This window comes from Miniopterus schreibersii, assembly GCF_964146895.1.
Source record: "Miniopterus schreibersii genome assembly, chromosome: 11".
Taxonomy (NCBI): Eukaryota; Metazoa; Chordata; class Mammalia; order Chiroptera; family Miniopteridae; genus Miniopterus; species Miniopterus schreibersii.
Genome location: NC_138111.1, coordinates 9,798,525 through 9,810,806, shown reverse-complemented (window position 1 = coordinate 9,810,806; position 12,282 = coordinate 9,798,525). Strand labels below are relative to the sequence as shown.

General features: G+C 38.7%; 1 protein-coding gene across 4 annotated transcripts in view; it reads right to left on the bottom strand.

The window, feature by feature from the left end:
• Positions 1-12,282, bottom strand: part of SLC31A1 (solute carrier family 31 member 1) — a 29,861-nt gene that overhangs the window by 15,165 nt on the left and 2,414 nt on the right. The window contains exon 2 of one of the 4 annotated variants that reach the window (XM_081150659.1): positions 8,321-8,446. The exons of the other annotated variants lie outside the window; for them this stretch is intronic. The gene's annotated coding sequence lies outside the window, so the exon portion shown is untranslated. The remainder of the gene's footprint in view (positions 1-8,320; positions 8,447-12,282) is intronic. 4 annotated transcript variants of the gene reach the window in all.

Genomic DNA, 12,282 nt, shown 5'->3' with positions numbered 1-12,282 from the left:
TCTTATAAAACCCACCGAGGCTTCACTATCTACTTAAAGGAACCAGGTGCAAAAAGACAAGATTCCTGCCTTTGTGGAGCTTAATCTAGAGGAGGGAACTCTCATTAAACATGTAGAGAAGCAAATATGTGTAGGTATATATGCGCTGTAATTACAAATTGTGGTAAGTGGTATGAAATAAACACAGGATAGTACAATGGTACTACAACAGTAAAAGAACTAATTTGTATGGAGGGGGGCAGGTAAAGCGAGAAAGAGAGAAGCCCTAGCAAGGTAACATTTAAACAGATAAATTACTGGAGTTGGGTTGGAGGGCAGGGAGCAGCAGCCCCAGGCAGGATAAGAATCAAGGGGATTTAAGGTGAACAGAGCACATTCGGAGGAACAGGGGCCAATGAGGCTGGAGAGAGGCAGGACAGCTACCCATGGAGAAGGCTTTAAAGATCATCTGCACGAGACTGCGTTTTATTCCAAGGGCAACTGGAAGCTATTTGCGGATAATAAGCAGGGAAGTGATGTGCTCAGCTTGGACTTTAACAGAGTGCTTTGGCTGCTGGGTTGCATAACTGGCCTTTATCTGTTCTTCCCTAATAATATCTCCTGCTCACGTTCCCCTGTGAAGCATCCACAGAAGGGAAAAAATACTCACAGAGCCATGGGCTATAATCCTTTAATTTGCCAGAAGCCAGAAAGACACCTGTGAAAACTTTAGAAGGATTAGAACATTCTAACTTCTGGGTTATAAAATGGTTTGAAGGGCAAAACTGAGGGATATTCTACAAGAACTATCCTGTATTGTAAGAGCTTCTAAAGGTGAGAATTACGCTTACGGAATATTGTTAAGAGCATGAGCATGGAGTCAGATGCTATTAAGTTCTGGCTCTGCTAATTTCTAGCTGAGTGTCCTGGTAACATTTCCTATAAAAGTTCCTTGGGTCTTTAGATTGGCAGTAGGTACCACATATAGAGATTGCTAAAGGGGCTGTGCCCAGACTTCAATAGCACTTGGGTAAATGGCTCAAATTTGGTAGCTGCTCAATAAATTAAAAAGTATGATGAAAGTACTCTAAGCTCCCTGCGGAATATGGACAGCAAACTGTAAGGCACACAGCAAATACTCAATAGATTTTTATTGGATTATACAATCTGTACTATATGTGAAAACCTTACACAGTGATATCAACAAACACCACTTTTCATTCATACTTCCCCAAATATTAGCAATAAATCCAGAATTTATGTGACTCCATGTTTTAATTACCTGTTTTAGGTGTAGTAAAGAACCCTAGACTGAATCCAAGATCTGGACTCTGGTCCATCCAACTCTATAACTTTGTATTCTTTTGGGTAAAACACCTATGTCAGAGTTTCTCAATCCTGGCATTATTGACATTTGGGTCTGAATAATTCTTTGTTGTATGAGCTAGCCTGTACACTGTAGAACATTTAACAGTATCCCTGGTTTTTAGTCACTAAATGCCAGTAGTGCCGTCCCAGTTGTAACCACCAAAAATGTCTCTAGGCATTGCCAAAAGTCCTGTGGGGGGCAAAATCACCCCACCTCACTGAGAATCACTTTTGATCTCTGAGTCTCATCTGAAATTCAGGGAAATATGGAGATAATATCTGTCTTGTTTTCCTTCAGGGTTGCTATATCATTCCAATAATATAATGAAAGGGAAGAAATATGGAGAGAAAAGAAAACCACATGACATATGTAAAGCATTACTAATACTCTGTGAGGAAGTATTGTTATTATGCTCTGTGAATACTCGATAATAAGGCTTAAGAAAAATACATCCTGTTTACAGACTGCATTGTAAGGCTAGGCTAAGGCTATGTATAGTCTTATATATCTTTTAGGTGGGTATGTAGTAAGTATTTGTCAACTGAGTGATTCTAAGTATGCATCCAATAGTAACTTCACTTACTTTTGTGGCACGTTTTCAGGTTTTGCTGCTGAGTTACAACAATGTAGTATGTTTCCAAACCTAACTGTACATGGACAGGCCTGGACTAAAGAAGAATGACTATTCATTTCAGATGGAAAATTGAGGTACAGAAGGCTAATTGACTAGCTAAGGTCACGTGGCAGTCTAGCAGCACTGTGCAGTTAGAATCCAGATTCTAACCTCAGGTCCAGTGCTCTTTCTATTACTTGTATCATGGTACTTTCATCCAACCATCTTGCATCTCTGTCTCTTAACAGAAAGTCAGGTATTTTGCTTCCTAGGGGCAGCCCAAAAAAACTGAGATAAGGAAACAGAGTTGTAGTGTTGAGAGATGCTTAGAAAGAAATGTAGACCCATTTCTACTGGGAGGCACAAGTGGATATTCCCTACATTTTGGGGTAAATCACTGTCAAGTTATCCAAGTCCCTGGCCAAGTCTATGAAGTCCTTGCCTATTAAGTTGTCCAGGAAGAGCTAAATCTAGCTGTTACCTACCTCCAGAGTAGCTGTGTCTTGCAGCGCTTTATACTATGTGAAGGCATACAATTTGTGCTAAAACTGTTACCTGCAGTATTCTTGGCTGCTCCACCTCCATGTGGCTCTAAGTAGGTGAGAATGGACTTCCACATAGCCCGAGTGGCAGGCCACATTTCAGCATTTTGTTAAAATTCACAAAAGTTCCAAATGCCCTTCTGCTATATATTTTCAGTGTTAGAAACAGAACTTTTAAAGAATAACTCATAAAAATGTAACCATTTCGTTTACTCCTGTAAAATACCTGATCACCTCTGATTATTATGCCTCTGCGTGAACTTTCAAATGCTGAATGTTGTCACAAAGTCATCACTCCCAACCATTGATTCAGCAGTCTTCTGGATAATTCTCAGGCAATATATGAGTTGGAGCCCACCTTAACCTTTATCATTACTACAGTTTGAAAGAACATAAGACTAGAAATCAGGACATTTTGGTTCTAGCCTGGTTTCTCCAAAACGTTAGGTAATTTAATCTTTATGGTCACAGTTTCCTTAGTGAGGAGATAGAATAATTCATCTTTGGGACCTATTCCAATGACAAAAGTTTAGGTGTGTATTGTTTCAATGAGAAACAAATGTGTACTTGTCTTTTCTAAATGCATTCTGAATATTAGTTGATATGCTTTAGATATTCTAAAATTTCAGTGGCTTAATACTTACTTATCAAACACATTTCAGAGCACACTGTTCATACTACTTTCTAAAAATTTCCAAATTACCAATCTTAAGTAATTATCTCAACTGAGAGATACCTTGCTAAAGCAGAAACAGCAAGAGCCCTTCTGGTTTTTGGAGTCAGATTGCTGACTGTCTTCAGGCTATGCCATCTTTGGAACTCAGAACAAGTTGCTAAAACTTTGTGGGGATACTACATACACATAAAAGTAGGATAATAAAATCTCACATATTTTGAATATGAAATGTAAAAACAATACATATGAAAGTGACTGGCACATTAATAACATATAATAAATGTTAATTACTTTCCTCCCAACTCAAGGGCTTCTCAACGTGTGGTCCAAGGACCACCTGAATCAGAATTGTTTGAGATGTTTGGCTAAAAATGAAAGTTATGGACCCCACTCCCTACTGACTCTCAGCGAATGGGGCCTAAGAATCTAGATGTTTATCAAGCTATAGGCAATTCTTATGCACTCAAAATTTTGAGAACCCCAGTTTTAAATTGTAGATATACAGTACAAAGAATTTAGGAATTGGATGTTTAATAAGCGGGCGCTTAAAAAAGAAGAAAAAAAAGGAAAGAAAAAAGTCAAGATTCAACCAGGTTCTAAAATAAAACATTTATTTTGACATTCCAAAAGGGCACAGAGCTAGTATAGTCTCACTTGAAGTTTACACACACACCACCACCTAATAATCAAAGAACCTTCTGGACTAACACTGAATTACCAATGAATGGCTCATCTTTGGGATTTGAGAGAGCTTTCTTTACCCACTGTATGAATAACATCTCTTGAGTTCCACATGAAAGGGAAATTACATATTTTCTGTAGCTTTATTTTTCTAGATTAGTTGTAAAATACAGGAGCTAGACTACCAGAAAGATAAACCTCAAACCAGAAATGCAATGCTCTGTATGAAGAAACTGTTGGATGTTGGTTCTCAACATGATTAATGGAATTAAGATTCGTTCCCAGTTTAGCACTTTGGTGTCTATTCCCAACTATCAACTCCTGCCTTTCTGAGACTGGGAGTTCAGTCTGAGATCCTGAATAGGCCACCAAAAACAAACAAAGAAAGAAAAACATGAGGAGGAAGCTGTGGGCAGAAAAGGTATTTCTAATTTCTTTTTCATGGCAACTCTCCCAATACACAGGGAGCCATACTCATCCTCTAACCGGTAAAACTGTACCTACTGGTTGTGGGCCCTTGGGCAAATTATTTAATATCTCTGTGCCTCAGCTCTAAAATCAGGATAATCCAAGTAGCCTGCCTCACAGGGTTGTTTTAAGGATTATGATGAGTTCACTTAGGTGATAGCATAGTGGTTAATGAGAGGGCAGTTACTTTCCTCTAAAATAGGGACGGGAGTAGCACCTACCCCATGACAGTTTGTATCTAAACACTCAGCACGGGGCCTAAGGGTAGTAAGCCCCCGTAAATATTCACTACTGCTACTTTTAACCTACTGCTCTTTCTAAACTTGGCGTAGATGTAATTCCCCAAGTCCTTGGATTTGTCCTCCAGCCATGACTCCACAGCCAACCTTTCTCTCTAACCTCTGCTGCTCTCAATTTGGGAGTTTTGAGGGTGTGCCAGTCAATCCTATTCACTTAACTTCAAAGGCAGGGACATCCTTCAGCTATGTTGTCTCAGGTAGTCGGCAATTTGCATCTATTTTCTTGGCAACGTCTCAAAGTTTCAGGCTTCTCTCTCCCTCTTTTGTAATTAAAAAAGTTGCTTGTTATGGGGGGAAGGTGTTTCCCCACCACAAAGCAATTCTCCAACACCAGCTGGGTGTCTACAATTCAATGCAATTATGACATATTCTACCTGGAGACAGCATAATATTCCAGAGGTTGAGCGCTCAGACCCAAAAGACTGCCCTCCACTTCAGATGCCAATCATAACCCCAAGTTGTTTTACCCTTGCTTCTGACCAACTGGCTACAAATCAGAGGTTCCCATGACCCTTGCTCCTTGGGTTCTATTAATTTTCTAGAGTGGTGCACAGAACTCAGGAAACCCACTTACTCACTAAATTACCAATTTATTACAAAGGATATTAAAGTATACAAATCAACAGCCAGATGAAGGAAGAAATAAATATAGGGCAAGGTCCTGAACAAGAGACATAACAAACGACACCTTTATTGCTCTCCTCATTTAGGAAATCCTAAGGGATTTTTAGGAGCTCTGTGCCAGAAATAGAATGAAGGCCAAATATATATTGTTATTATAAATCACAATATCATGCTTTTATTTTTATATTTCTATAGTCATTTCATTAGGATTTTAGAAAGGAAAAGATGTGCTCAAAATGCCATCTTGAAATGGAAATATGATACATTATATTGTTTTTGCCCATCTTATCTTTTCTACATTTTAGCTTCTTAAGAGCAGGTAAGGGCTAGTAATTCTACCCCATAATTCTAACATGGCACTCTGCACCTGGTGGTATTTCTGAAATCATAATAAAGGAAATTCCTTACATGGTTAGTTTCTAGAAAGTTTATGGGCCTTTTACAAGTTGTCTAAATAACAGGTAGAAAAAAAGCCCAGTGAAGCATCTAGTTGGAGCTACTCAGCAGTAATTTTCCCTGGGAATCTGGCATTTAAGAAAGCTTATATTTGGAAAGGTGGGACCTACCTGGGTGAGCTGCATGTTAATTAAGCCCTATAATCCTGTCTTCTATAACTATAGGAATTATAGTCCACAAGTGGGCCTGGTCATCTCCTATCCCACAGTTTATCAGAGCTATCCCACAGAGAGTCTACAGTGCTTAAAGCATAGCCCATAGACAAGTTTCTTTATTCTAAAGTCAAAGACGTCGCCACTGATTAAATTTTCTCTTCTAAATGTACAACCTCACTCATTTATAGCCCAGAGTTTGTTTTAACCTAATAATATACACTGTGATCTTTATGACTTCATACCCATAAAATGAGAGTTGTGGGAATAAAAAGATATATTTATTTTTAGTTGCATATTCCTAGATTATTCCTACCAAGAACATCTAGCTCCATAGCTACCACTAGTGTGTGACTGAACAAATAAGATTCCAAATTTTTAAGTGTAGCACAAAGAATGGCAATGGGAGCCAGAAGATTATATGTGTGGACATTTACTTAAACATACAGACACACACTCCTCTCTAAGATAACTTACTTGGCCTTTTGCCCCTTCCTGAATCACATTAGGTATGCACAGGGGTGGGCTGGAAGGTGTGCCATGCATGCTGTGCAGGAAAAAAGGCTATGTCACCTGAGAGAGTAGCAATGTAGAGGCTAGGTCAACCAAACTCAATTCAACAAGTATTTATTAAGTATCCTGGATCCCAGGGGCTACAGGAAATTTGGAGATGAAGAGGATAGAGGCTCTGGCTGAAACCTGCTCTTTACAGAGCAAATTTCACAAATGGTTTAAGGCACACAGAGATAAAAGAATGGAGGTGAGAAAGGGAGGGAAGGAAGGTTAGAAGGTACGGTCAAAAAGATGTGAGGGGATAATATTAATTCTGATCTGCTTATGGTCCCTAGCTCCTCAAAAAGACAAGTGATTGTAATGGTATCACCCATTTCACAAAATCATCACACATCCCACAATCATCACAATACTGGGAAAGCCAGTAAGAAACACACGTAAACAGACAGATATCAGTTAGGCTCTCCTTGTTTATTTATCTTTCCATTTTCATTCCCTATGTGGACTATAACAATCAGCTAACCTTCCAAATTCTCTACGTGGCAAGTACTGGGAGAAGTAGTTGGGAGACAGTCCTTTTTTGTCCTGAGTTAGTAAATTAGCTCCTGAGTAGTATCACACTGAATAGCCCTAGAAAAATCTATAGGGTCACAATGGAGGTGATTTTGTCAAGTGTGCAATTCAATATCATTTTGGTGAAGTTGCCCATACTTGGTCTTTATTTAAGATGTAGTCTTTGAATAACAAGAAATAAAAATTAAGACATTTTCAAGAAAATGATACCTTCTCAACTTTCACTGTTCATTTACTATTAAAATCTCATCAAGTATCAGAATTAGAAGAGTCGTTTATTATCAGTCTGATGTACGTGCCTGACCGTGGGATTGAACCTGCAACCCAGGTAAGTGCTCTGACCGGGAACTGAACTGACCCCCTCTCGGGGCACAGGATGATGCTCAACCAATGGAAGCACTTCGGCTTGGCACTGTTACACTCTTTAGTCAACTGGACCGTAACATCTGTTTCTCGGGTGAGGCTTCTGTAACACTAGGCGAACCACTTTCACCAACCCTCCCTGAACAGGAGGGGTTCCTGAGCTTTACATACTCTGTTTTAGTGGCAAAGAACAGAAGCTCATGTTTCTCTTGCCCACTCTCACCCTTCTGTACCAAGAAGATCAAGTGCACAACTACGCTTTTCACAAAGGCTTTAGAAGAGCTTTTATTTGCTCTGTCCGAATAGGACAGCTCAAATTGGATAAGCCAAACAAACAAGCTGAAAAGGTCTTCTAGTTATGCAAGGATAGAAGGGCCTAAGTCCAATGGGGAGTGGCTCTCCCGGAAACTATATGCCATTTCTCTCATACCTTCTGTTGTTGACCAAGCCACATACTGGAATAAAGCTATCACAAGAAGTACCCTTTTACACTCCCCTTACTGGATCCTTTTGTAATCTTGACACAGTTCCAATGTGTTAACCATGAGAGCTTTAGTATGATTTAGGTAAAGTTTTCAGAGTTTTATAGATGGTGTGGTAAGAGTGGAGAAAGCACTAGATAGGCTATCAGAGGATGAACTATAAGACACAAATTTACCGTTATTAGCCATGTGACACTAAACCAATTACCTAAACCCAAGGAGTACTAGTTCTTTTATTGCAAAATGGATATAAAAACACCTACCTGGTCAATCTTGCAGGTTTGAGAGGATCAAATAAAATGTCAAAATACTTTCTAATCTTAAGATACAGTATGTATGAAATATCAATACTAGCTTATTTACTCATTAAATGATTAAATAAATCTCTGAAAGATGTCCAACTCACAGAGAGATCACTTTCATGTCACTTGAAGTATACAGCCTCTTATAGTTTGACTTAAAGAATACTAGCTAGTCAGATACATATATACAGTTGACTCTTGAACAATGTGAGGGTTAGGGGCACCAACCTCTGCTCAGTTAAAATCCACGTATAACTTTTGACTCCTCCAAAATTTTACAGTTGTTCCTCGGTATCTGCAGGGCATTGATTCCAGCAACCTCTGTGGATACCAAAATCCATGGATGCTCAAATCCTTTATATAAAATGGCATAAAATAATAGAGTCAGCCTTCTTCAGCTGGGAAAATATTGTTTTCGATCAGTGGTTGGATGAATCTGAGGATACAAAACTTGAGGATACAGAGGGTTGACTGTATATTTATTGAAAAAAATCCGGTATAAGTGCACCCACACAGTTCAAAACTATGTTGTTCAAGGGGCAACTGTATTGGCAAAGTACTGCTTTAACTGCCTTCTTGTTATAATCAAAGGCAGGCAAAGGTACCCTTTGCTTAAACTTTTCTTTGTTATAGGATTTCAATCACTTAGATCACAGTGTTGTTGGCATGCCTGTGAAGAATACTGGAAATTAACTTCACGTGAGGCTGAAACTAGAAACCATTTTAACTGTTTCTTTTTTACTTCTTCCTCCCTTTAATTAATAAAGGATGATTTAATGAAAATGCATAGAGAATGTAAATGAAAATGAGAAAAGTTGTTCAATACCTCAGATAGAAGCTGCGTGGTGTGGTGGAAAAGTACTGTGACCTGGAACTCAATCTCTTCATTCATTCAAATTTATTTTTTTATTTTTTATGTTTTCAAATCCTCACCTAAGGATATTTTTTCCATTGCTTTTCAGAGAGAGTGGAAGGAGGGGGGAGAGAGAGAGAGACATTGATTGGTTGCCTCCTGCTCCGGCTGGGGTTGGGGATCGAGCCTGCAACTGAGGTTGTGCCCTTGGCCAGAATAGAACCCAGGACCCTTCAGTCTGAGGGCCGACACTCTAACCACTGAGCAAACTGGCTAGGGCATGATTTACCCCAATCCTCAAGCTCAGTCTGGTGGAGGAAGGATACATACAAATAATTAAAATACAATATAAGATGTACTAAGGTACAGATTCTGCACAGGGTTGTGTTGGAACTGATAAAAATCCATCAGGAAAGGTAGGAGAGAGGAATAGGGGCTTGAGGGTACATAGTAAGTAGCAGTCCTCTGCCTTTCATTTCATAAATTGAACAATTATGTTCTAGGTGCTCTAAATTGCTTCAAAATTATATAAACACTCAGCATAGTTCTAGAATAATTCTATTATTTATTTAGGGAAAGACTCAATCTGGCTAAAAAAGTCAGGTCTTCTAATATTTCACTGGTTGCTAGAGTTCTGCTCGCTTTATGAGTTCCCTCCAAATCATTCCTCATATTTACCTCTGCAATGCATGTTTCCATCTCATTATGCTGTATTGCATAATGTCCTCAGCCTACAAAAGCAGGTTGTATACAAAAGCCTAGGGCCTTTGTGTAAAGGAAAAGAGGTAGGGTGGACCCTTCTCAACCCTTTCCTTCTCTGCAGGGCTTTGCATTCCTAAGGATGGGCCCCTCCTCTGCTTGGGGATGTTACCTAAATTATGAAATATTACTCAAAGCAATGGAACTTCAAAAGCATTTCCTTCCCAGTCCCTTCCATAAGATTTCTTTTGGCATAAACTGCATGTTTTAATATATTAAGTATCAGACTCTGACTTCTCATACTTGGTCACAAAGTACAGAAAACTTTTGATTTTTTTAAAAATGGGTTTATTATGCTAAAAGGTGCACATGGGAATGGAGGGAGGCATGAGCAGCCTGCCCTCCTTCCTCCCTCCCTTTTCCCCAGTCATGCCTGGCCTGCCAACTTTAAATGGCAGAGTTATCTTGGTGCCACCTGGTCACTGACCTATCTGACATCTTCCACTAGTTGAAGTCATCTTGTCACTGTAAGCACGTGCTTTCCCAGTAATAATTACATCATCCTTTTCTCGTCTGTAGCAGTTCTGGTGAGGAAGGTACAGAGAGGAATCAATAGCAGAATCAAATTGGAATAATGGGAGGAACAGGCTTAAGGATTAGAGTCCCTCAACAGTATGGTGTAAATTGTTATCTTTAGAGCAGTCATTTAATTTTAGTCACACTCAGTCTAGAGCTTTTATTTTCCTCAATTCAAAACTGGTATTATGATAAAAAAACAAAACTGAATTGAGGTTTTTTAACAGATTACTACCAATGCCCCAGGTAGTGCTTACCATGCCTTATCTCATTCAGTCGTCACAGCTCCACACTCTAAGGACCATTAGAAAAATGAAGCGGCTACTCACATGGAGTGGGGCAACTTTTACATTTTACTTTATATACTCCTAAACCATTTGAAATTTTTTACATCAGTTGTGTTTGGTCGCAAACCAACTTATGCCAGTGTCCTAATTATTGTAAATATCTAATTTAATAAAGTATTGTATAAAGCAATGAAATATAAATGAGAAGAGAAAAACAACAGCAGCAACTAAAATTAATTGAGTACTTACTACCTGCCAGGTACTATTCTAAGTATTTTGCATGAATTAACTCAGATAATCTTCACAGAAACCTTAAGAACTAGGTACTATTATTGCCCCTATTTTAAAAGGAGGAAACTGAGCCCAGCCAGTGTGGCTCAGTGGATTGAGCGTTGTCCCATGCACCAAGAGGCCACTGGTTTGATTCCCAGTCAGGGCATGTGCCCGGATTGCAGGCTCAATCCCCAGTAGGGGGCGTACAGGAGGCAGCCGATCAATGACGACTCTCTCATCTTTGATGTTTCTATCTCTCTCTCCCTCTCCCTTCCTCTCTAAAATCAATTAAAAAAAATGTTTTTTAATAAAGTAAATTAAAAGGAGGAAACTAAGCAACTTGCCCAATGCCTACACAACTAATAAATAGCAAGATAATCTGGCTCCAGAGCTTAAGAATCTAGTAGTTGTTTCTATGAAAACCAAGTTGAAAGCTTCGGAAACACTAGATAAAGATGATACAAACAACCACTCAACTCTATCTTGTATGTGAAAGTAGCCATAGATATTTAAATAAATAAGCCTGGCTGTGTTCCAATAAAAATTTATTTCCAGAAACAGGCAGCAGGCTAGGATAAGATTCAGCCCTCACGCTGTAGTTTGCAGATCCCTGAACCTACACTTCAAGAAAAAGCTTATATTAATAGAATGGCAAAATATGTTTATGTTTTAAAGTAAAATGTTTAAGGTCTGCGTGTAACTAATATCTGTACGATTCCCTGCTTTAACTTACTTTTTCAGTTAACTAACTACTGACTCTAATTGCATCAGATAAGAGGGCAACTCTTGTTAAGAATTCCTGCCTTCTTTCCTGCCTTTTTGCTTTTGCCAAAGCCACCCCTTCAATCTGGAAAGTCTTACTTTCTCACTTCCACTTGGAATCACACTCATCTTCAAAGCCCATTATCTAACCACACACCCTCCTCCAAAGTAGATATGATCATTTCTTCCTTTGAAATTCTGCAATAATTAATTTCTACTTATGGGACTTCCTTTATTATGTCTTCTATTATGACTATTTGTATACTTCAATTATCCCCACTACTCAACTATTAATGACTAACTCGTTTTCCTATCTTAGGCAACACCCAGCACACAGCAGGTTTTCAGGTAATATTTCCTGAGTTATGTTCTAACATTCTTCTGTTTTTAGTGACTGAACACAATACCAACCCCCCAAACCTATATTCGATTCATATTCGTATCACCACACCTATGATCTAACTTGGTTATAACTTTAAAGTATTAATTTTAAAATGCATTTACCAGTACAGATTAGTATGAGTGTACCTGTATATAAAAATTGTCATCTATGTAGCAAAATTGCTGATTTTGAAAGGAATTGTTAAAACTGCTGCTTCCTGGTTAATCTTTAGGGGTTCAATACATTTTACAAATACATCTAAAAGATGTGTACAAACAAAAATGCTTAATTCCAACTTGAGATCAGGGTTGTGCCTTACTTACCTCTCCACCATCCCCAGCAGTACTGAACAGATATC